At 52.4% G+C, this 23,286-nt stretch overlaps 1 protein-coding gene across 12 annotated transcripts in view; it reads right to left on the bottom strand.

Moving 5' to 3' along the window:
• The window catches only part of KSR1 (kinase suppressor of ras 1), a 150,098-nt gene that overhangs the window by 109,217 nt on the left and 17,595 nt on the right, over positions 1–23,286 (bottom strand). For 4 of the 12 annotated variants that reach the window (XR_014821451.1, XR_014821452.1, XM_084985267.1 and 1 more), the window contains exon 1: positions 7,398–7,513. The exons of 4 other annotated variants lie outside the window; for them this stretch is intronic. The gene's annotated coding sequence lies outside the window, so the exon portion shown is untranslated. Of the gene's footprint in view, positions 1–6,582; positions 6,832–7,384; positions 7,514–23,286 lie in introns of those variants that run through there. 4 more of the 12 variants (XM_084985271.1, XM_084985275.1, XM_084985270.1 and 1 more) reach the window with 2 other exon arrangements.

Raw genomic sequence — 23,286 nt, 5'->3', positions numbered from 1 at the left:
GGGCGGGGAGGGAACACGGAGGAGAAATGGCAGATCCGGAGACATTAAGCTTCTACGAATGTTTTATTGGGATCACAGCTCGACAGTGGGGCCCTTTTGTAGTCACTGAGGCCACCGTCCTCCATCCCTGTCTCTCAGGACCACTTCTAAGGACCAGCCCAAGGATGGGTCCTCTGTCCACACTGGGAGGCTGGTGGACACAGGTTCTCTCTCCTTGAAGCCATTTGGGAGCATGAGATACACAATCAGCAGAACTGCCTGGCTTGGGTTCTAGCTCTGCCATTTCCTCCCGTGTGGCTTTCACCAGCGCCTCAGCCTTGCTCATCCCGGGGCCTCGCCTACCGCTGCGCAGTCTGAGTCCTGCACTAAAGGCGCCAGCCCAGGAGGCAGGCATCCAACCCACACCACCTCACCCAACCCGATGCCCTGGCCTGGTCCCCCAGAGGGAATTAGCATGGATCTGCCCCGGTGGCCAGCCTGATACTCAATTCCTCCACTTTGAGACGGCGATAATAATCCCCAGATCTCCACAGAGTTATTATGAGGATTAATGACAACGGTGCAAAGTGTTTACCAGCGTGTGGCATATATGAAGGCGCTCAGCGATCACTGTCACGAAAATTACGGTAACTCCCGATGCTGACGATGGTGTGGAGGAGCAGGAGGGTGGGGATGAACCTTATAGCCTTGCTCCATGCGCTGCCTCCTAAGAAACCAGAGCAAACCTAAATGCTGCCTTGTGGGGCTGCAGTGAGGATTAAATGAGATCATGGACAAGAGCTGCTTAGCCTCATCGGAAGGGCTCGGAAACATCAACAATGATCGTTACAGACTCGCACAGCCTTTGGTCTGAATTCTGCATCCTGGAGCTCACGCAAGTGTAATCTTAGCACAATGCCCAGCACGGAGGAAGGGCTCAGACGTGGTCGGCCACTATTATTACATAACTTGCATGCCCTCTGGCCTGAATTCTGCACCCTGGAGGTTCACATAAGTGTGATCACCGCTTGGTAAGGTTGTGCCAAGGATTCAGAGTTAATCCGTTGAGAGGGCTGGTGCCAGGACCCCACAGGGTCAGCGCCAGCCCCCTTTCCCCTCCTCCTTGCAGACGTTCAGCCCAGGCCTTCTTTTCCTGTTGGTCGCCCTCCACACCCAGTCTGTCAACATGCTTCCAAAATGGAGCTCCCACTTTTTCCTCAATTTTCAATCATTACAATCTTACTACTTGAACTTTAAAATGTTCCTTTAAAAACAATTTCTAACTTAACCAAATAAGCGTGGTACCCAAAACAGAACATGAATGTCAGCCCGGTTGGCCCAGGTGGATGGAGCCCCGATGATGTCTGGACACCCAACCTTGACTGGCCCGAGCCCCACATCTGCTTTGCTGGCAGGCAGGCACGCCTCGTCTCCAGAGCACAGTGACAACTGAAATTCATCTTCTTCACCCTGTCAAACCTAGACTGTTCATGTGCACTTGCACAGCTATCCCTTACTGGCTGCGTGGCCTTGGGAATGTCACTGCACCTCTCCAGCCTCAACTTCCATCATCTCCAAGATAACCAGGGCCATTTCTGACTCTTAACACTAAGGGGCGGGCTTCTAGGGTACCATTTCTAGGAGGCTGTGACGAGGTGTAAAACTTTACATCCATGGCACTATAGGAGATCTCTCTTAGGCAGGTCAGCCTACTGATTGTATACAGTTGTCCCTCGGTCTCCACCGGGGACTGGTTCCATAACCCACCATGGATACCAAAATTAGTGGACATTTCAGTCCCAGAGCCAGCCCTCTGAATCTGTAGGTTCCGCATCCATAATTCAACCAATGTAGACGGAAGAGACAGTACACGATCCATGGTTGGTGAATCCATGGATGCAGAACTGCAGATATGGAAGGCCTACTGTGCTCTTTATAAGCTGGACAGACACCCATCCCGGCCCGGTGCTCCCCACTTTGGACCTTGGAGAAATGTGTCTTCCTCCAAGTGCTGCAAAGATGCAGAATGTCCTTTTTCCAGACTCACCCCAGATCCACCAGCAAGAGGAGGGCAGAGGTGGTACAGACGCAACAAATGACTTCAGCCCCTCCTCTCTCCACCAGTCCCCCCAGACTACCCTCACATAGTAGGTCATGTACATGAACTGGGTGCCACACTCTCAAATCCCTTTTGCCCTCCTTCCAAAGGGAAAGCCTCACCACACCCCTTCTGCATCAAATGCCAAAGCTCCTTCTGCTTTGACGGTGGCTGATGCACTAACTCCGACTCCACGCACACAGCTGTATCCCTTCCAGTCCGTTTCCACATCTCTCCACGACGATTTTCACAGACGCCCTGGCCCCTGCTTGAGTCTGGGCAGCCCAGGAAGATGACAAAGTGCTTGGCCAAGCACTTTGCTGAGAGGCCTCAGGCACGGCCCAACCTGGCAGTCAGCTACCTTCCAGAACAGGAAAAGCTAGCCTGGCATGCCTTGTCCTGACAAAAGAAAGTGGCCGTCACCTTGACCCAGACTGGGCTCCATACTGGCTCACAAAACAGCTGCTTAGTCATGCTTTCGGGAAGTTTCTTGGAAACGGAGTCCAAGCTCAGCAGACTACAGTTTCTAGATTTCACTTTTTTCCCAACTTCTGAAAAAGCTGGGACAGCTTTTGCCCGCTTCTTGTCTGCAGGAGCCTGGCTCTCCCTTTAAAGGGCCTTAAATTGACCGATGATGATGGATGACCGGTTCCCAAGTGCCCAGGAAGGTCAGTCCCGAGGATGAGACAGGATAGCCTCATTTCCAGCAGCCTGTGCTCTCTGGCCAGCTCCACTCCCATCCCTGCCCCAGTTCTCTTGGTCCTGGTTGGGCCGCCCCTGCTGCCCGGGATCCTAACAGAACAGAGGGGCCAGGAGAGCCGCCGCCCTGCTTCCTTCCACCCCGAGGACTCCCGGCCACGCTGCCTGGCCAGAGCCACAGCTCGCCATGTGCTTGCTCTTCCCGCTCTGGGCAAATCTGCAAGAGCCCTTTCGATGCTCTTCTCAGGTTGTGAAGCTGCCCAGCCCCCTGACCTGGTTCGAGCAGGTGGATGCCGCCCTCTCACTCCCCCAGGTTATGTGCCTTCTAGCTCCATTTTTCTGCAGAAGTCCTCCCAAACCGGAACGCAGACCTGCGGGTTTCCTCTGCAGACACGCTCGTTTCTGTAAAGGCCTCATGCGTCCCTTTGCTCCTTCATCGTGAGCATTCCCAGGTGAGGTTAAAGGTCCCCCAGAGTCTCCACCGAGGCCAGTGGGGCTCCCCTGGCCCCCCAAAAAAGAAGCACCTGGAAGTGTTTTTAAAATTCCAGTGCCAGGGAGTTCCTGTGGTGGCTCAGAGGACCACAACAGGACCGGTATCCATGAGATTGCGGCCTCGCTCAGTGGGTTAAGGATCCGGTGTTGCCATGAGCTATGGCGTAGGTCGCAGATGCATCATGGATCCCGAGTTGCTGTGGCTGTGGTGTAAGCTTAGAAGCTGCAGCTCTGATTCGACCCCTAGCCTGGGAACCTCCATATGCCGCAGGCGTAGCCCTAAGAAACAAACAAACAAACAAAAAACAAAAAAAGAAAGAAAGAAAATAAGGAGAAGAAGAAAAAAACCCATGCCGGCCCCAACCCCACAGATTCTGGATGGGCTTCTCTGAGGTGGGGTCCAGGCCTCAAAATCAACAGCTCTCTGGGTGACTCCAACAGGCAGCCAGAGCTGGGAGCCACAGGCTGGGACTAGACCACACGCTCGGACACTGGTGCAAAATGGGATCGCTGGGGCACACAGAGCCTCCACTGGGTGGGAAAGGGCGGGTCCGGAGTCTTTGTTCCCCAGCAAGGTCCCCAGGTGACACTGGTAACAACTATAATCTGAGAACCAGCAGACTGTCTGGAAAATAGGACATCAGACACCATTTAAAAATGGGACTTGGCCAACTGGGCTTTTTCCTTGGAAACTCTCAGGCTGCTTCCCTGTGGTTAAAACCACCCAAACAGAATCATCACACTATGCTGGCTATAAACTGAGCCAGCCGGTCAAGAGGCATCTGTGAGGGCAAAGTAATACCATTGCTGAAGGAAAAAACAGCGCACACGCTCCCATTTTCTGCAGCCAAACCTGTACAGACCTGTCTGCCCATCCCGGAAAGAAACTGCCATCCCACCTGTCTTGTGTGTGCGCATGTGTCGACTGTGCCAGACTTTCCAGAGAGATGCTTCTCCCTCTTGGTCACCTGCTGAGTTTCCTCCTGGCATGCATGTTGTTACAGCCAAGCATGGGTTCCCAAATGTTGCTCACTCTGGCATATACCACCAGGGCTACTCTTTATTTGATTTTTTAAAAATTAAATCTACTCTCTTAAAAAAAATTAACTCGGGGAGTTTCCTTGTAATACAGCGGATTAAGGATCCGGGTTGCAACTCAGGTGGCTCCTACAGCTCAGGTTTGATCCCTGGGAGCTTCTGCATGTCACAGGTGCAGCCAAAAAGAAAAAAAAAAAAAAATGAACTCGATATCAATGCCATAAATGGACACCATTATCTGTGCCAGAGAGAAATTGCCACAGGAAAAGTCTAATTGAAACCAAACAATGTTATTAAGTCTAGCAGACCCTGTTGCCTGCAAAAGCGTGGGATCCTGAGGCTTGTTTCCTCACGGTCCAGTCCTTTGCTTTTTAAAAAGGGGGATGGCGTTCAGACCTTCTCCTGGGGGCCACTGAAGGTTGGGAGGGGCCCCCAGAAGACAGCTTCTGTGTGACGGGATTTAAGGTCATTAATACCACATCTCGGCACCCCCGAAAATTGTCTGGGGTGCCCCTTCTGTACTTTGTCCTGAGCCAAGTTTTCTAGAAAGGGCAGCCATACTGAGAAGAGAAAGACACCAGGATTGTCGGCCCCATAATGGCAAGAGGACAAATCCCATCCACCTGTAGAGCCGCCCACCGCCCCACTCGAGGCTGCTGAGTCCCCAGCGTCAGCCTTTTGCAGGGAGCTGGGGGCCTCCACCTCCTTGGAGATGTTAAGGATGGAACACACAGCACGTCCCGGACACGTGTCTGCTCTCCTCATAGAAAAACGAAGGTGCAACTGAAAAAGCTGGAGACCAAACAGCTCCTCATCCCTCTCCCAACGGGACGGAAGAAAGGACCGTTTACTGCTGCCTCCCCTAGAAGATACCAGAACAGTCAGCATCTGATGCTTCCTGTTTACAGACAAATGAAAACACACATGAGCTTTTAAAACTTTCTGAACAGAAGCTGAGCTTCAGGGCAGGCCTGGGTGGCCTTGACCAGCCTTCTCCCCTTTAGAAGATGACCTGGCCCAGCCATTGCCTGTAAGCCTGATTGATTGCTGGCTGCTACCAGCAGACTCAAAAGCCCCCCCTGACAGCCACGTTCCAGATCTACCCCTACCCTTCAGACCCTCAGGATCCCCCCAAGACAGGTTTCAACTTCACTCAGCACGAAAGGCTATCGAAAGTAAAAGGCACCCAAGTTTGGCTGCGGGTTGGGTGTGCCGAGGGCCAGCGACTCATCTGAAATGGCATGAAAGGCTTAACCATTCATCTGAGGTCCCCCAGCCTTGCTTGCTGGTTACCATGGCACCCACGTGGTCCCAACCCAGATTCCTATTCTCAGGCCCTTTCAGGCAGAGGCCTGGCTGGGCCACCCCAATACCACATTGGGGCCCTTCCCCCTGACCAGGGGACGAGGAAGGAGGACCAGGAAATCTGACTGTGACAGACTTAAAAAGACTTAAATCAGGCAGCAGCAGCAGCCACAGGCTCAACAAAACAGAGAAAGAAGGCAGCAAATTATCTGGGTTTTGCTATTCAACTCATGGATTTCAGGGTTTCTAATTTGAGGAGAAATTGGAGTTTCATTAACTAGAAGTATCTCTTATGCGCACCCCCCCCCCATCTTATTAAACAGAACTGAAAGCAAACAAAAGCATCATGTCGTCTCCTTCCAGTCAGATCTGGGTGGTTAGATATGCGCCATCCCCTCAGGCAAAACATAAACCACCACCCCTGGGCCTCAATCTCTTGCTGAGAATAAGATCTGCTCATGCTGCAGTTCCTGAAGGAGACATGGGCCTATCCTAGGAGCAAAAGGCCAGGCAGGACCCTGGCCCATAAAGTCCCAACAAGCCAGAGCCTGGGGCTCCTCTCGGGCCACTGGGCAGAGCCCAGAAGGTTCCAGAAGCATTACCTATCTGCCCACCAAAGACCCAGCCATAAATCAGGCTTACAGGCAATGGCATACCATCCCCCAAAGGATACATCTTTCCAAACTCTTCCCTCTGGGCTCCCGGGGCAAGACAGGGAAACAAAATTTTACCCACCACAGCAGGCAATTATGAGCCCACCTTCAACAGTAAGACAGGTCTAGGCTTTGGAGAGGTTGTCTGCCTGGTCGGCGCAGACAGCTCCAGGAAAACTGAACTGACTGTAGCCCTGCCATCAACTCAGGTTCCACGGAGACGGCATGATCAGCGAAGCAATGAACCCTCTGTGAGACCTGGCCCTGTTGTTCTGAAGTCACAGTGATTAAAATACCCACTTGGCAGTCATGTGTTACCTGGTGGAAGCAGTCTCACTGGACATCGTCACGGGATTTCAGAGCTGGAAGGGGCCTTAGAAATGATCGGCAAGCCTCCCTCTCGTGGCCCATCTCTACTCTGAGGGCAGAGGAGGGGGCTGTGACCCAGGGAGACCGTGGAACCAGGCCCAAGTCATCCTTGGGGTGGACACCAGGCCCCGCGTCCTCCAACTGCTGCTCCAGGCTGCACCTCACCCACTCTGTGCGAGGTGTGTTAACTGCGGTCTCCTGCGTTAGAGACACAGACCCAGGCATACGGTCACACAAACACATATATAGACTGCGTCTCTTTTCTTCTTTTTGGCTGCACCTGTGGCATGCAGAAGTTCCCCGGCCAGGGATCGAACTCACACCACAGCAGCGACCCAAGCTGCTGCAGGGACAACACTGGATGCTTAACCCACTGAGCCACCAGGAGACTCCTTGACTGCTTTTCTGCCAATGAGACACTGGACAAGGCCAGGGGAGAGAGAGAAGCGGCGGGGGGACGCTGGGGGAGGAAGAGGACAGGATCCTGATGACACCTCGCCCCTCTACCTCTAAGCTGCACATTCTTTTCAAAAGCTCAGAAGCTTCAGTTCTGCTGAGACCAAGTTTCTAGCAGACACCTTCTCCCAAATCAACTTCGGCTTTTCTAGCTTCTTTCCCTGCCCAACAGATAAAGGAGGCAGCCAGAAAACAACCCTGGGCCTCCCCTGGCTTGGAGACAACCCACGCCTCCTCCACACACCTGGGCCTCTGCCCAGAGGAAGCCCCCACTCCCCGCCAGCCACCTGCTTACCCACGGCGCCCACCTCGGTCCTGTTCTGCCTGGTAGCTCCTTCTCTCTGTCTCTCCTGCCGCCACCTCCGTGCTGAGCCTGGGCAGGATCACCTGGGGCACCTGCTTGTGGGCTGGGCTCAGGGACACTGCCAGGGCCGCCTCCCAGGAGAGGGAGCCACCCAGCAGGACACTGAGTCAGCGGCCAGGGTCCAAAACCGGCTTCCTGGACGACTCGGAAGGGCCGCCACCCACAGGCGCTCTCGGGGGCGTTTCCATTACGAGGATATCAGAGAGGGAACAGCTCCATCAGGATTTATTTTATCCCATTGGTTTTTAAGCAGCGCCCATGCCAGAAATGTCCTTCCTGCTCTGGATTGCTCTTAAATGTAAATTAAAAGACCTGTTCCTTCATGTCTCCAGAATCCAATGTACTGGTCCCTGAACAGGCCCCTAGGAAAATATTAACCCTGTAGAGTCGAGGCGGGCCCTGCTTGTTCCCACTGGTTCTTTGTCCTCCTGCCCCTTCCCCTGCCCCCCACCCCCGACCCCGCTGTCAAAGAGACGATGGGAAAAGGAGTGAGGTTTCCAGTCCACAGAGACCCGTGAGCATTTCCAGGTCTCTGCTCCAAACCTGGCAGACATCAAAGACCAACACAAATGAAGGGGACAAAAACCAAGCTTCCCCGAGAGCCCCAAGTTTCTCCCCAGCCAGGCAGAGGAGGAGGTGGTGACAGCACAAATGGGACCCTCAGGTGCCTCCAAAGTCAAGGGAGTAAACTCAACAGACAAACATCTTGGCTGAAGCCGGGGCCTGTTTTGGTTTTGAACTGTCCCAGCAGCCAGAAGTCTTCCACCCTGCCACCAAATATAACCGATGCAACTCAGGATGCTCTGAAAAAATCACACTATTTCCTATTCAGTGTCCCGCCCTCTCCACTGTACCCCGTAATTACACAGAGTCTAGGGTTGGAATGTTTTATGATGCTGCTTTCTAAGTGCATGGCAACACAGAAGGAAGGGTTATTTAAATCTGACTTGAAGGGGGAAAAAAATCAGCATTGTTAACAGGGCAAATTAAGAACACATTTCTCTGGGGTTTAGGTAATTCGAGGTCACTTGCAAATAAACAAGACAAAAATTGAATCATCCGTGCATGTGGGCCACAGGCTCTACCATCTCAGGGTCGGACAAGCCAGAAGCTGATCGCTAATGTCTGTGACTTGGAAAATCCTTAAGGAATTCAAGTGCATGACTTCCTGTCGGACTGTCCAAGAGCTTTTCTTGGTCCCTGAGGCACCCCCTGTTCTGAAAAGCATACAAAACGGTCAAGGACAAGGATTCTAAGATCTGAAAGAGGAAGCTCCAGTCCCAGTGTCCCCATTCATGGACCGTGTGACCTTGGGCACATCACTTAACTTCCCACAGCACCAATTTATTTATAAAATGGACAGGACAGGATAAGAGTCCCTTTTACTTCATAGGTTTTCATGAGGATTAAAAATCGGAGTTGCCACGTGCATCGCACACAGCAGATGCTCAATGTGCGCCGCGATCAGAACGAGGGAGGAACACACGCTGCTTTGGGAAAGGTTCGTAAGGCCCAGGGCCAAGGTTTTCTATGAAGTGGCATCTATAAAGCAAGACAAGACCCCCTGGCCCCTGCACATGGAGTATATTTTCCAGCGAAGAGAAAGGCAGGGTTGGGGATGCCCAGGACTACGTGTACAGTATCATTTAATGAGCACCCACCACGTGCCAGGAAGTTAATCATGTTTTCACAAATCGGCATCTTCCTGCAAAGCAAGTACTGGTGGTCCCATTTTTCAGGTGGGGAACTCAGGCTCCAAACGTGTCCCACCTCCTCCTGATTCCAGGCCAGTCTCAGTGCAGCTGTGACCACTGGGGATTCACACCCAGGTCCTCCGGGCATGAAGACACGGTGCCTTGACTTCTGCAGCCTTTTGTTCAGCTCATGACTTTCTCCCTGCAAACAGCACATGTGGCATTCCTCACTGAATGTTCTAGAGCTGTGGGAGGTCACAGGAGTGTTAGAAACTCAGCCCAAGGGAGGGGAAGTGGCTTGTCCAAGGTCACATGATGGGTTGGAGGCAGGGCTGGTATGCGTTCGGCTTCAGGTCCACTGACTCTGGAGAAGGATCTGGCTGATGGATGCCAGATGGTTCCTAGGGGACTAAGCCAGTACAGGGAACAAGCAGGAAGAGCTCTGAGCAGATCTCAGAGCAAGACAAAGGTGAGCCAAGCAGACTAATAGGAAAGCGAAGCTGGGCCACTCATGTCAGGCTGGCTGTCTTCAGCTTAGTGCACCTATGAACCATGCCCTCCAGATCACCAGTCTTTAAAATTACCTTCCTAGATGCTCGGTGAATTTCTCTTTTGAAGCCACCCACTCCTGGCTATCATTCGCAATGAGTCTCTCCTCTCCTCCCAACGACAATGCATCTGCAAGTCTGGACCGTCTGTCTCCAGCACAGGAGTTTCATTAAGTGGCCGACCCCTGTGAATAATTAAAGAGTGATCCCCCAGCCTCAGGGAGGCCTCTGGAGAGAAGGGTGGCTTGTTAAATCAGGTGGGTGGGGAGAGGCACTGCCAACAGCTTCACAACTGCTTCCTCAACAGATGGCGAGCAGAGCGTGTTGGGAACGCAGCCCACAGAGCAGCCTGCCCAGGGGAAAAACAAGGCAGGAGCCAGGGGCCCCCGTCCAGCAGGCCGGTTCTCCCAGCACCGGAGCCCATACCCGCTCCTCCTACAAAGACCTGAGCGACGCTGGGCAAACCCACCCCTGCCGGCGTGGAGCTGTTTTCTCATCTCCAGGATGACCACTTTCTTAAGCTGGAGGGAAATACCAACTAGACAGCAAACTTAGCCAAAGTACTAGACTTTGGGGGGGACAGGGAAGAGTTCCATAAAGGAAGAAACACTAGCTCCCCCTTTATCCTTTGAATGCCAAGTTAGCAGTGAGGGGGGTACCCTTCCCAGCGGGTTCCCGCACCAGCAGATGATGGGTGCTCTGTGCATCTGTGTGTATCTACACCTAGAGGTGCAAATACGTACGCATATGCTTTTAAAAAATAGGACTATACCAGATATAGCGTTCTGCATCTGATTGTTTTACACTTAATATATCATGAAACTTTCCAAGACAATTCATTTTACACTTATATACAATTTCACAATTGATTCACTCTTTCTGTTAAACACAGCTGTCGCTGAACTTTGACTTCTGTTCACAAGGCTGCATTGAACAGCCCGATGCATATACTTGTATGTGTACAGGCCATGGCTTCTACCAGTGTCAGAGTCCCAGGATGTGGACTGAGGAATCCCCCAAAATGTTCGGTTTTAATAAGCACTGGCGAAGCGCTATCCGAAAAGGCAATACCAATTTACACATCTCAAAGAGTTGTATGCGGCTCCCTGGACCACAAGAAAGAGACTCCGGGGCCAGCAGAAAGACCCCTTGGCCTCTGCTGCCCACTTGCCACCATCCCCATCCTACCCTGCAGCCAGCGCCACTCTGTCTCATCTTCTTTATTGGCTTTCCATGGAAGATTTCACTAGGGAAAGAAAGGAAGGTTGCTCTGCCTGAAATGTTTGAAAATCACCTAAAAGATATTGCTAACTGCTAACACTGATGCAGCATTTACTACATGCTGAATGCTTTACAAAGAAAATCTCATTTCATGCTTCAGTAGCCCCATTTCACAGATGAGGAAACTGAGGCTTAGAAAGGTGATTTTTCTAAGGTCCCTCCAGGGTGCTGTTAAGAGATGGAGCCTGGACAGACTTAGGCGACCGGATTCTGGAGTCCGCACACTTGCTCAGCACATGTACTACCTTTCAGAGAAGGCACTAAACACACAGACTCACACCGACTCACCAAGACAAAGTGCTTCCAGAGCTAGGTCTCCTGGTCTCTTTTGTTTGTTTGTTTTTGCCTTTTAGGGCCACAAGTGTGGCATATGGAGGTTCCCAGGCTAGGGGTGGAACTGGAGCTGCAGCTGCTGGCCTACACCGCAGCCACAGCAATGCACGATCCCAGCCACATCTGCGACCTATACTACAGCTCGGGGCAACGCCAGATCCTTAACCCACTGAGTGGGGCTGGGGATCGAACCCGAATCCTCATGGATACGAGTCAAGTTTGTTTCTGCTGAGCCACAGTGGGAACTCCCTCCCCGTCTCTTCGAACCAACTTTATTTGACAACAAAAGTGACTTGTCTGTCACCTTTCAGCCCAGACTGGTGAACCCAGGAAACACTGTCCCTTTGAGAAGGTGCCTGTGTACCTCCTCTTTTTCCTGAGGACCCTGCCACCTCCCAGCCCCCTGCTCCCCACTCAAACCCAAAGGCCGGCAGCAGCAGCATTGCTGACTCTTCGGGGCCTCCTCCTGGGCAGGTCTGCCCTCTCCGTTTCCTGGCTGCACACCCTGGAGGAGGAGGAAGTAATGAGACCTGGGACAGAAGACCTGCTCAACAGGAGAGAGAAGCAGCAGAAGGGAGCCAAGGCCCCGCTGCCCCCAATTCACTGGCCTCTGCCCTTAGCGCCTACTTCCCTCCTCGATGTCTATACTGGGGCCCGGCCACCTTCCGAACCAGAGAGAAAGGAAAGGCGGGCCAGGACTTTGCACCTGCGGGTGGCAGACCCAGCCTGCTCACCAGGAATTTCAGCCCAAAGGGGTAGGTGTTGGGGATGCAGAAAAAGGAAAACGAACCGAAAGGGAGAGAGAAAAGGGAAAGAGAAAAAAAGGAGGAAGAGGCAGATGGAGCAGGAAAGGGAAAGTGAGGGGGATCGTATCAAAAACACAAGTGGCCTGGCCTTGAACCCCTGAAACAGCACCCCTGCCTCAGTCCCATCTGCATAAGACAAAGAAAAGCAGAAGCGCAGACCCTGGCCCCTCACAGGGACGTTGCGTAATCAAAAGAAAAGGAACTTTTCTGCTTGGAGAGAAGCTTGCAGTTGATTTCCCACCCGCACACTTCTGCAGTCCCGCAGACGCCAGCGGGGACCCACGCTCCCAGACAGCTGCCCGGGAGACCTCTGGGGAATCAGGGCCTCAGCCAGGCAGCGCTGCCTCCAGGGAAGCGCAGGGAGAGGGGCACAGGGCAGCCAGCTGTGAGGAGACCAGAGCCACGCAGGGCTGCTCTGCTTTGAGGGTGTCCGTGTTGGTCTGGGGACGCATGACAGGTCAGGGAGGCTGATGCAATGGCACCTCTTACAGCACATTTTGATGAATGTCAGTTCCTGGAAGCCGGAAGAATTCTTGCAGCATCGCTGGTCATGGCAAAAGACTGGAAACACCCTGAATGTTGATCCAGAGGGACTGTCAAACAGATCAAATAATGGCACATCCGTACAGACGGAGTATTATGCAGCCATGAAAAAGAATAAGAGAGCCAATCCTCCAGACCAAGTAAGTTAAAAAAAAAAAAGGGAGTTACCATCATGGCACAGCAGAAAGGAATCCGACTAGGAACCATGAGGTTGTGGGTTCGATCCCTGGCTTCGCTCCGTGGGTTAAGGAACTAGAGTTGCCATGAGCTGTGGTGTAGGTTGTAGACACGGCTTGGATTTGGCATTGCTGTGGCTGTGGTAGGCCGGCGGCTGATTTGACCTCTAGCCTGGGAACCTCCATATGCCATTAGGTACAGCCCTAGAAAAGACAAAACAGACATAAAACAAACAAAAAAAAAACAAAAAAACAAAAAAAACATAAAGAACACACTCATTTGAGCAAAAGGGACGAGGAAAACAGCACATGGAATGATTCCGCCCAAGGCACTGGCAATTCTCTATTTCTCCACCTCAGTTTATCATTCTCTTAGACTGTACGTGCATTTTGTACCTGCTTTTGGATGTAGGCTATTTCACATTTAAAAACTTTAAAGGCAGGACCATGTATGTACATATCTGGGTGCATACGCACAGATCTCTTAAAACTTCAAAATGAATGCCTCTGGGAGGGGAAACTGGGAGTGGGGTGGGGGGGCCGTCAGGCGGGGCCCCAGGAAGGTTGTCTTTCACTCTATCCTTTTACAGCTTTTCATAATCTTTCACCACATGCATGAATTGCCTATCTAAAAACAAAGACACAAAACCCCAGAGCAGCCACTGGCAATTCTCCAGGGCGTTTCGGCATCACAGATCGGGAAAGTACCCAAGGGGCCAGTTTCCCCATTTTACAGCTGAAGAAGCTGTAGCTCAGAAGCTCAGAGCTCCCGTCCACGGTGGCGCAGCGCGTGAGCGGCAGGCTCAGGAAGCCACGCTGTCCCCAGGTGCGGGCCAGTGTTCTCCAGCACTGCTCTCTCAACCAGGGGCTCGCAGGCTGCTCCAGCCCAAGGACCACCTGCAGGAGGCCTGGTCACACCCTCCTGCATCCCTTCCCCCACCCCTGTCGCAGATGGGGCAGGAAGAACGAGGAAATGGGAGTGATGGGCATGGCCAAGGTTGAAGCTCCTGGCTCTGGAGCCTCCTGACCCCGTGTCCCCTGGGCTGCTGCCTCCAGCCTGTAGGCACACAGACGGGCAGGCTTCAGGGCTCCCATCTCCCCTGCTGACACTCCAGGCACTGCCTGCTGCACGGCCACTACTGTGTCCTCAGCAGGCACCCTCCTGGAAAACTGCCTCCCAGCAAAGCCACCAGGGGAGTTCCACATTCCGGCCACTTTGCTGTCATGACCACATCTGGGAGGAAAAGCACTTACCCTGATGTCTTTACGCCAGCAAACAGCACCAGACCGACCAGTTCAACAGCCTTAGATTCCCAGACCAAGCCGGGGTGGGCACCAGGAGCCAAACCAGACGCGGGTCGTAAAATGCTGCCCTTGTCAGTGTGTTTACATTGAAGAAAATCTCAAGGGCTGTGCAGAAGAATCGTAAAACCTCAGAGCCAGGGGAGTTAGAAAAACTGGATGGTTTTCCCCTGCAGTAAAAATGCACCATGCCTGCTTCATTTATTGAAGGCCAGAAACAACTCCATCCAAATTTTAATACTTCCTTATTTAATAAATGCTAACAAACCTCAGTTCACATGTCCTAACAGTACCCACCGTGAGCCAGGCACCCTGGGAGCACAGAAGGTAACTAGAACAGCTAACAAAATAAAAAAAATTATAATAATAAATAAATAAATGCTTTATCACTAAAAAAAAAGAACAGCTAACATCCAGTGAACATTTACATGAGAGCCTAACACATACCAGGCACACACTAAGCTCTTTGCACACCGCTCTTTGACTGGCCCTCACAGCAATTCTAGGGGAGTCTGTCCTTATCCCATTTTACAGAGGAAGAGGTGAAGGCTTTAGGGGTAAGTAACTTGTCCAAGGTCACAGAGCTAGCCACCGGCAAACTGCGGTTTGTCAGGCTTCAAAGCCCATTCTCCACCCATCAGTGGAGATACAGGAGCTCTCCCTCAAGCAAGTAGCCATGAGGGTGTGGGTTCGATCCCTGGCCTTACTCAGTGGGTCGGGGATCCAGCGTTGCCCTGAGCTGTGGTGTAGGTCACAGATGGGGTTCAGATGCCACACTGCTGTGGCGGTGGTGTAGGCCGGAGCTGTAGTTCTGATTTGACCCGTTGCCTGGGAACCTCCATATGCCAGGGGGTGCAGCCATAAAAAGAAAAAAAGAAAAAAAAAATGAAAGAAAGAAAGTGGGGGGTGGGGGAAGGCGGGCCTGGGCTTCCTCTAAATCTACTTAAGAGGCCAATCGGGTCTGTTAACCTCCCGCTCCCTCCCTGACTCCAGAGAGGGAGAATTTCCCCAGGAGAAGGGACGGTTCAAGGTTCAAATCAAGCACCACCTCCTCTGAGAAGCAGTCCCTGATGACAGGTACCCCACACAATTCAGGTGCCATCCCCATCACACTGCAGTCAGGAACTACGCATCTACTGGTCAATTTCTCCCAGGAGCAGGGCTTCTTAGGTGATGTCCTTGTGTGGCCCCAATTTGTGCTACAAGGCCTGGTATGTTTATCAAATAAGTGAGAAGGGTCAGTATTGTTATTATCACCCTCTGGAATCTGTGAACAGGGACGAACCCTCAGGGTGAGGGAGGGGCGGCCGCTTCCCACCGAGGCCCCAAACACGGGACTAACCAAGGCCATCAATCAGGACACCCCCAATCTCCCTGCCTCGTCCGCTTCCAGCATGTGCTCCCCGCCCCCAAAGACTAACTCCCCCCCAGGAAGCAAAGTCCACCTCATGTGTACAAGGTACTGAGGATGCAGCCGAGACTCAACCCCTGACCCCCACCCCCCACCCCGAGGAGCTCCGAGGGGGCTGCATGAAGGAACTAGCACTTCCCATATCTCATCCTTTCAAGCATCTATTTTCTTGGATGGATTATTGTGAGACACACTGTCTTAGCACAGAGGATGTGCATATAATCTCTATGTGAAAATACCTACATTAGGAACCCGTCATCAGTATTTCTTCCCTGGCAGGTAGGCAAGGGAAAGTCTGAAGGCCCGGAAATGGGCCAGGCCAAGACAGCAAGGAAAGGGCAGGAGAGAAGTTTCCAGCATTCACAGGGTAGGGGGTCACAGGAACAAAGGCAGGGCAAGTCTCAAAGACGCGGTGCTCAGGGCCCAGCACATTCCTTGTTGGGGAAAGATAGGACCGGAAAGAGGAAACAGATGACAGGGGCCATCAGTGAGACCAGTGGAATTCCGGACACTCCGGGGTGGGGAGCCTTGTCTGCGAGAAACAGCGAGGTGCCCAGGGAGGTCCCGGTTCTATGTGGCTGTGCCCTAAGATTCCAGGGGTACGGACGGAGCCAACAGGAGGCTCCATGGGCCGGCAGCGCCACGTTGAAGAGGTGGGACTCTGTCTTGCAGATGTGAGGGGTGGCCCCCCACCAAATGCTAAGGAAGCAACTGTCCCCCGTCTGTCTGTCTGGTTAAAAACAAAAGGCCACTTGATCTGGAAACGTTTGGGGAGCTCTGTAGCTGTCAGGCCCAGGGCTTGGACAGCCCTAGGCAAAGGGCTGCCAATGATGCTGGCCTCAGCAGAAGCACGGATCTGCTCTGGGCACAGGTGGACGCCCTTAAGGTCCAGACGCACAAGCCCTTGGAGGGGGAGCTTGTCCCCAGCAGGCAGGGCCAGCCTCCGGGAGCAGCCACCAGCAGTAAACACAGGGGGCTGATGTCGGGGGAGGTGCACAGGGAGAGGTAAGCAGCTTCGCCGGCCCCCACTCAGGTCTGCAGCCTTCAGTTTCCCCTGGGGACCCCAAGCGGCTAAGCCACTTGCCCTGAATGGGGCCAGAAGGCAAGGAGATGCCTTGGGCTGGCGTTGGCCAGGCGGGCCAGAGCTTGGGAGGAGCGGCCCACCTCCTCCGCCACGACCTCCTCACTGTAAAAGCGGGGCTCTGAGGGAGGCGTGCACTCAGGGGTCAGGGAAGCAGCCTGGGCAGCTGGGCTGCGTACGACTCACCTGCCACAGAGGCCTCAGCCAGACTCGTGGGAACGCTGAGGCTGACCCACTGGGGTTGTTCCCAACAGAGGCCAGGGGGCCCGCCCTTGTACCCCATCTCTGGATGGGGTGGTACCCTGAGAGAGGACGCTCCCTTCGGCTGAAGGCAATTCCCGGGGAGGGTCTGGGCTGTTGGCAGCCGTCACTCACGCCCCGTGGATGTGGGGTGAGCTTTACAGGGGGTTTGGGCAGCCCGGCATGAGCTTTGCTGCTGCAGCTCAACCTTTTCGAATGGTTCCCTCAAGCAGAATTCCGCCTAAACCAGATCATGCCAATGACCTCAGAATGAAATGACACGGAAACTCATGGGGGAAAGGCACTTGTCTGTTATTTTTATGTCACTCACAACTGAGCTGATAGGATCTAACGTTCTCTTTCCTGGTTTGAGATTTTTTTTAAGAAGGCATAATTTTACTTCAAAGGCCCCCACAACGAGCGGCTCTGTGAATCTTCCATGTATCCCTCATCCTTCTCAAGCTCCTAGTTCCCACATGTGGAAAGAAAATCTTCTGTTTGGATCTGCAGCCTCCGGCCACATCGACTGAGCAGAAATCTGCATGAAGCTGGGGACAAGGTCTGGGTGATCAAATGGTTGAAACTTTACAGCCGGCACAAAAGTAAAACATGGGAAATATCTGTCACATTTTAAAGTACAGGACAAACCATCCAAAACATTTTTATATTTATAACATAATTTTCCCCCAATGCAGGAGAAATGCATATTTACTAAAAAAAAAAAAAAAAAAAATGGGAAAGGAAAAAAAAGCACTAAGAAAAATTAGGTTAATTATTATCCCATTTTTTAGGGAGAACCACCCACCATTAATAAGTATATGGAGGATTCCCTCGTGGTCTAGCAGTTAAGGATCCTGCATGGTCACTACTGTGGCACAGGTTTAATCCCGGGCCGAGGAACTTCTGCATGCTGCCAGGAAGAAAAAAAAAAAAAGACCAAGGGAGTTCCTGTCATGGTGCAGCAGAAACGAATTTGACTAGGATCCATGAGGATGCAGGTTTGATCCCTGGCCTTGTGCAGTGGGTCGGGGATCCAGCGTTGCCGTGAGCTGTGCTAGAAGTCGCAGACGAGGCTCAGATCTGGCAAGGCTGTGGTTATGGTGTAGGCCAGCAGCGGTAGCTCCGATTCGACCACCCTGGGAAGTTCCATATGCTGTGGGTGCGGCTGTAAAAAAGAAAAAAAAAAAAAAAAAAAAAGGAGGAAAAAAAAAAAAAGCCAAGTACATGCACAGCCTTCTCTTTCCTCAGAATATTTCATTCTTGATAATTAATTGAAGTCATACTGTTTAGCAATCTGTTTTTTTTTTTCCTAATAATGGTATATTGTGAACACTTTAATTCCTCGCAGCAAGTCTTCCGTGTTTTCAAAGGCCAACAGATCTAAGTGTGCTCTGATTCCACTTACACAAGATACCAAGGTTGTGTGTTTAGGATGATGGATATTGAAGTTATTTGCAGTCCTTTATCAGTGTAAATAAAGCTGCAATTAACATCCTTGGGGCCAAATTATTTTTAAATCCTAATTGGTCTTTAACCCCAATTCCTAGTGTCTGTACTCACGTAGCTTTACTGAACTTGAGTCTTAGGGACCTAAATCACAGGTTCCTGGTGCCTGCAGCCCAGAGGGGCCAGCCCAGAAGGAAGTGCCCAGCCGGCTCTCGGCCTTGGACTCAGAGAGAGATGGACCTTCTCTTTGCTGGGGTTTGACAGCAGAACCCGCTCCTGCAAACCCAGGAGTGGGTGAGGGGCCAAACCACCACAGGCCAGGGTCTCCCCGCCTGTTCCTGCTTGTACACTGAGGAAGCCACCCAAAGGAATGAACCCTGGCTCTCCCCAGGTTTCCTTGGCATCCCAACTGACGTTTGCCCTGCTTCAAGGCCAAGCAGCATTAACACAGTTAGCTCTAGACCGTTCATTCAGATTCAAAAATTAAAATACCCAAGCTTCTGTTATCTCTTTACAGTTTTAGGGGAAAGTCTTTACCTGCCCCCCCATCGGAGTTCTTCTTTTTCATCGTCACCATCAATAATATTTACACTTTTTTTACTAAGCAGTTGACATGCATTGTCACACTGAACCCTCAAAACCATTCCAAGAGAACTTACTGACCCCATTTGATGGAGGTGAAAACTGAGGTGCAACATAAGGAATTCAATCCATGCATGCAGGTAGCGTGACAGCACCCAGGACCCAAACCAAATCGGCTTTGGTGATAAAATCTACAGTTCTGATGAAGCAGCAGCTCACAAGGATGAGCTGGGGGTGGGCGGCGACATACCCAGCCTTGCATATGGCCTCGGTACATCACACTGCCAACCACCAGGGAGCCAGGCAGAAGGATGGTGGCTTCACGTTTCCCAACCACACCATCGTATGTACCAGACAGAGCATGCTTTCATTGGCTGAAACAGATACCCACGTGCTATGAACTCGACTTCAATTAGTCTGGCCCATGAGAGAGAGAATCAGTGTTGAAAGGGATCTCAGAGGAAATCAGCCAGTCTGAGTCCCTCAGTCGCACAGATGAAGAAACTGAGGCTCGAGGATGCCAGATCACAAAGTCAGCAACGGCAGAGCCACGTCTCCAGCCTCCCAGTTCAGGGGTCCAAGAGATAACTCACAGCAGCCCGTTTAACACAAAACGTGTCAGAAGTCCATTAAAGACCCCAAGGAAAATATCTAGTTTAAGAAAAAACCTATTTAGACTGAAAATAAAACTGAGTGTCTAGGGGAGTTCCCTTCGTGGTTAACAAATCCGACTAGGAACCATGAGGTTGCGGGTTCCATCCCTGGCCTTGCTCAGTGGGTTAAGGATCCGGCGTTGCCATGAGCTGTGGTGTAGATTGCAGATGTGGCTCGGATCCCGCGTTGCTGTGGCTCTGGTGTAGGCCGGTGGCTACAGCTCCGATTCGACCCCTAGCCTGGGAACCTCCATATGCCACAGGAGTGGCCCTGGAAAAGGCAAAAAAAAAAAAAAAAAAAAAAAAAAACAAAACAAAACAAAACTGAGTGTCTAATCTACAAGACACTCAGATCAAGGACTCACTCCAATATCGTGGTATATTTGACCAAAATAAAACAAAACAAAAAAAGCCAAGAGATATAATGTCCACAACAAAAGCTGATGAGGTGATGACAACGGTTTCAGTCCAAGCTTGTTTTGTAAACTCACATCAAGGATTATTACAACCATAATCACAGAAGCCTGGGATACACCCAGCATTATCCTGGTAGACACAAAAGAGGAAGACACACACGCACACACACACACACAGATGGTTCTCACCCTTGACTAGTGGTGTTATAATGACTCCAATTTTCCCAAACTGGAAAATCACTCAACAGATCCTTCTGGGCTCTGACAGCCAAACTGTACTAGGCATTGGCAGTTTTCTTTATAACTTAACTTTGTTCTTTTTTTCATTCATTTGAATACTATGATTCTAGGCTACTCTATTTGGGGGAGGGGGCCACAGCCTTGGCACGCAGAAGTTCCAGGGCAAAGGATCGACCCGGGGCCACAGCAGAAACCCAAGCCACTTTAGTGACAACACTGGATCTTTAAGCAGCTGCACCACCAGGGAACTGTCCATTCTATTTAGGTATTGAGGAAACATCAGTGAATTAAAGTTCTTTGGAACTTCTGTTCTAGAGACGGGAGATGGCAATCAACAGCTAAAACCACATCGAATGCGTCAGAGGGGAAAATGAAGTGGGGCAGGGGACCGACGGCCCCCAGGGTGGTCAGAGAAGACCTCACTCACTCCGGAGGGGGTAGGGCGCCCTTGGGCACCTGCGGGGAGAGCGTTCCAAGAGGGACAAAGGCTCCAGGGCCACACAAGATGTGCCCAGCAAGTTCAAGGAACAGGAAGGGGGCCAGCAGGGCTGGGGCAGAGTAAGGGATGCGGAGAAGAAGAGAAACTACGGCCTTGACTTTGGCTTTTACACCAAGTGGAACAAGAGGCACTGGAGGGTCTCGGCAGAGGGCTGATATGAGCCGACTTATATTTTTTAAAGGAACCTTTTGTTTTATTTTATTTTATTTTTGTCTTTTGGTCTTTTAGGGCCACACCCATGGCATATGGAGAGTCCCAGGAGAGGGGTCCAATAGGAACTACAGCCGCAGGCCGACACCACAGCCACAGCAACGCGGGATCCAAGCCATGTTTGCGACCCACACCACAGTTTACCGCAACACCGGATCCTTAACCCACTCAGCGAGGCCAGGGATTAAACCCAGGTCCTCATGGATGCTAGTCAGGTTCGATAATCGCTGAGCCGCGATGGGAATTTCCAAAGGAAACCTTTAAAATTAACTCTTTCCCTGAACCTCTCAGCAAGAGGTTAATTACGGTGAGACCTACCCACACACGGCCCAAGGGCCCACACACCTTGAATTCCTTATGTTGCACCTCAGTCTTCTTCTCCGTCAAATGAGGTCAGTAATTGCTCTTGGAATGGTTTTGAGGGTTCAAAGTGACACTGCATGTCACCTGCTCAGTAAAAACTGTGAATGTTCCTGACGGTGATGATGAAAAAGGCAGAGAGGCCCCCATTCTCCGGACTCCTCTCTAGGAACACCCCCCCGCCACCCCCCACTGCCTGCATGGCCAGTGTCCTTCAGAGAATGTTGCCTCCCTGAGGCTCCCCAGGAGCCCAGCCCACCCCTAAGGCCAGCAGTTACCCCCACACATCAGGCCAGCGGCTGTGTGATACAGCTGCCCCTCCAGCAGCCAGTGGCCCTCCCACCCCGACTGGTAGGGGTCTCACGGCACCTGTGCCCGCAGAGGCCTTGGGGACCAGGGTTGCCATCCTCTCTCCTGTGCTTGCCGCTCGCATCCCACTGCAGCCCCTCCTCCTAAGCAGAACCCCCCATCCCGGGTACCCGGCAGGAGAAGCCGCAGCAGAAGTCTGGGGTGACCCCCTCTGAAGGGAAGCCTGAGGACAGGGTGATCGTTTGTGAGGGGGCGGAAGGGTCTGAGCAGGGAAAGCTGGGTGAGGGCCAGCGTGGCTCAGAGTGGCCATCTCTGTCACCTGCACTCAGAGAGACACCCTCTGACCTCGCCACACGTGCCTCGGGATGAGGAGAGGACAGAGCAGCGAGAGGTGGCTGAGGAGAGGTGGCCTCAGCTTTGGTGCCGCAGCTGGAGAGAAACCGGCCATCCTCCCCTCGCTGACACCGGCCCTGGGGAACTCAGGCCCAGGTGAGGGGGGGTCTGCTGTCCAGGAAAGAGGAGGGGACATCTGCCGAGCGCCTGCGGGGCCCGGTGTCTTAGGGCCTTGAGCTCATCCTCGTCATCCGAGCAACTGACTCCGTGATATTCTCGTCTCCCATGTGAGGAGATGGTTCCCTGAAGGTGAGGGGACCTGTCCAGGGTCAGAGTGACAACAGAGGCGGAACTTGGGTCTGCCTCTCCCAGGATTCTGCCACCCTCACATGCCCCTGATCTTCCTGGGAGAGAACCCCCACCCGTGCTGCCAACAGAGCCCCGGGACAGGGCAGAGGAAAGGCAGGGAGGTTGGCAGCCCTCCGTCTGGACCCTGAAGCCAGGGATGGGGTAAGAATCCAAACCCCTGGCTGGGGAGTCTCCCTAGAAGCCCAGCGCTACTTACTCTGACGCATGACAGTAACATAAGAGCAAACAACCACGACAACTGCCTTTATCAAGTGCCTCCTGTGGGCAAAGCTCTGTTCCACAAGCTTTACACACGTACTCATTTAATCCTCGCAGCAGCCCTCACAGCATCTCCTGATCGTCCCCCCTGTACGGATGGGGAAGCAGACACCCAGAAAAGTAAAGCAAGTTGCCCAAGGTTAGAAACAGTCCATGGCGCGGGCAGGATTCAAACCCAGGCTGTCTGACCCCAGAGGCCACAGTCCCCACTCCTGAGCTGAATGGCCTTGTCCACTGATCACATTATTGCTCCAAGAAGGTCGTGAGGTTCATTTTGCACTGATCACAGTACCCCTCATTAATTCCTCAGCACTTGCTATGTGCCCAGCCCTGGACAAGGCCCTGAAGCTTCTGGATAAAGAGGTCATACACAGTCTTTGTCCTTAAAGAGACAGGAAATCCTTCCTGGGAAGCCAAAGATCGCTAGTCCCCCACCTTGGTGGCCCCAAGGATGTGGCAATGGGGGGGTGCTCTTTCTGGGAGGGGTGGGTGGGGAGGGGAAGGCAGAGGGGTGTCCTGGTGACACTTTTCACTGCCAGATTGGCACCTCTCCACGGTTGACTGTGCTGTGACACAGAAAACGCCAAGGCATAGGCTCTGTAACCAGTCAGACTCCTATAAGAATCTCAGGTCTGCCCCCAGGGGTGTGACCTCGGGGGCCTAACCCACTCTCTGGGCCTCCGTTCCCTCCCTCGCCCTGGAAGGGCTGGCGGGCTCAGCATGCTCGGCGCTCACCAAGAACC

This window comes from Sus scrofa, chromosome 12, assembly GCF_054392235.1.
Source record: "Sus scrofa isolate SSC_HxYL_T2T_F1_AM1 chromosome 12, Sscrofa_HxYL_maternal_Yorkshire_Landrace_v2.0, whole genome shotgun sequence".
Lineage (NCBI taxonomy): Eukaryota > Metazoa > Chordata > Mammalia > Artiodactyla > Suidae > Sus > Sus scrofa.
The sequence above is the reverse complement of the archived record's forward strand: the minus strand, read 5'-3'. Positions and strand labels throughout refer to the sequence as shown.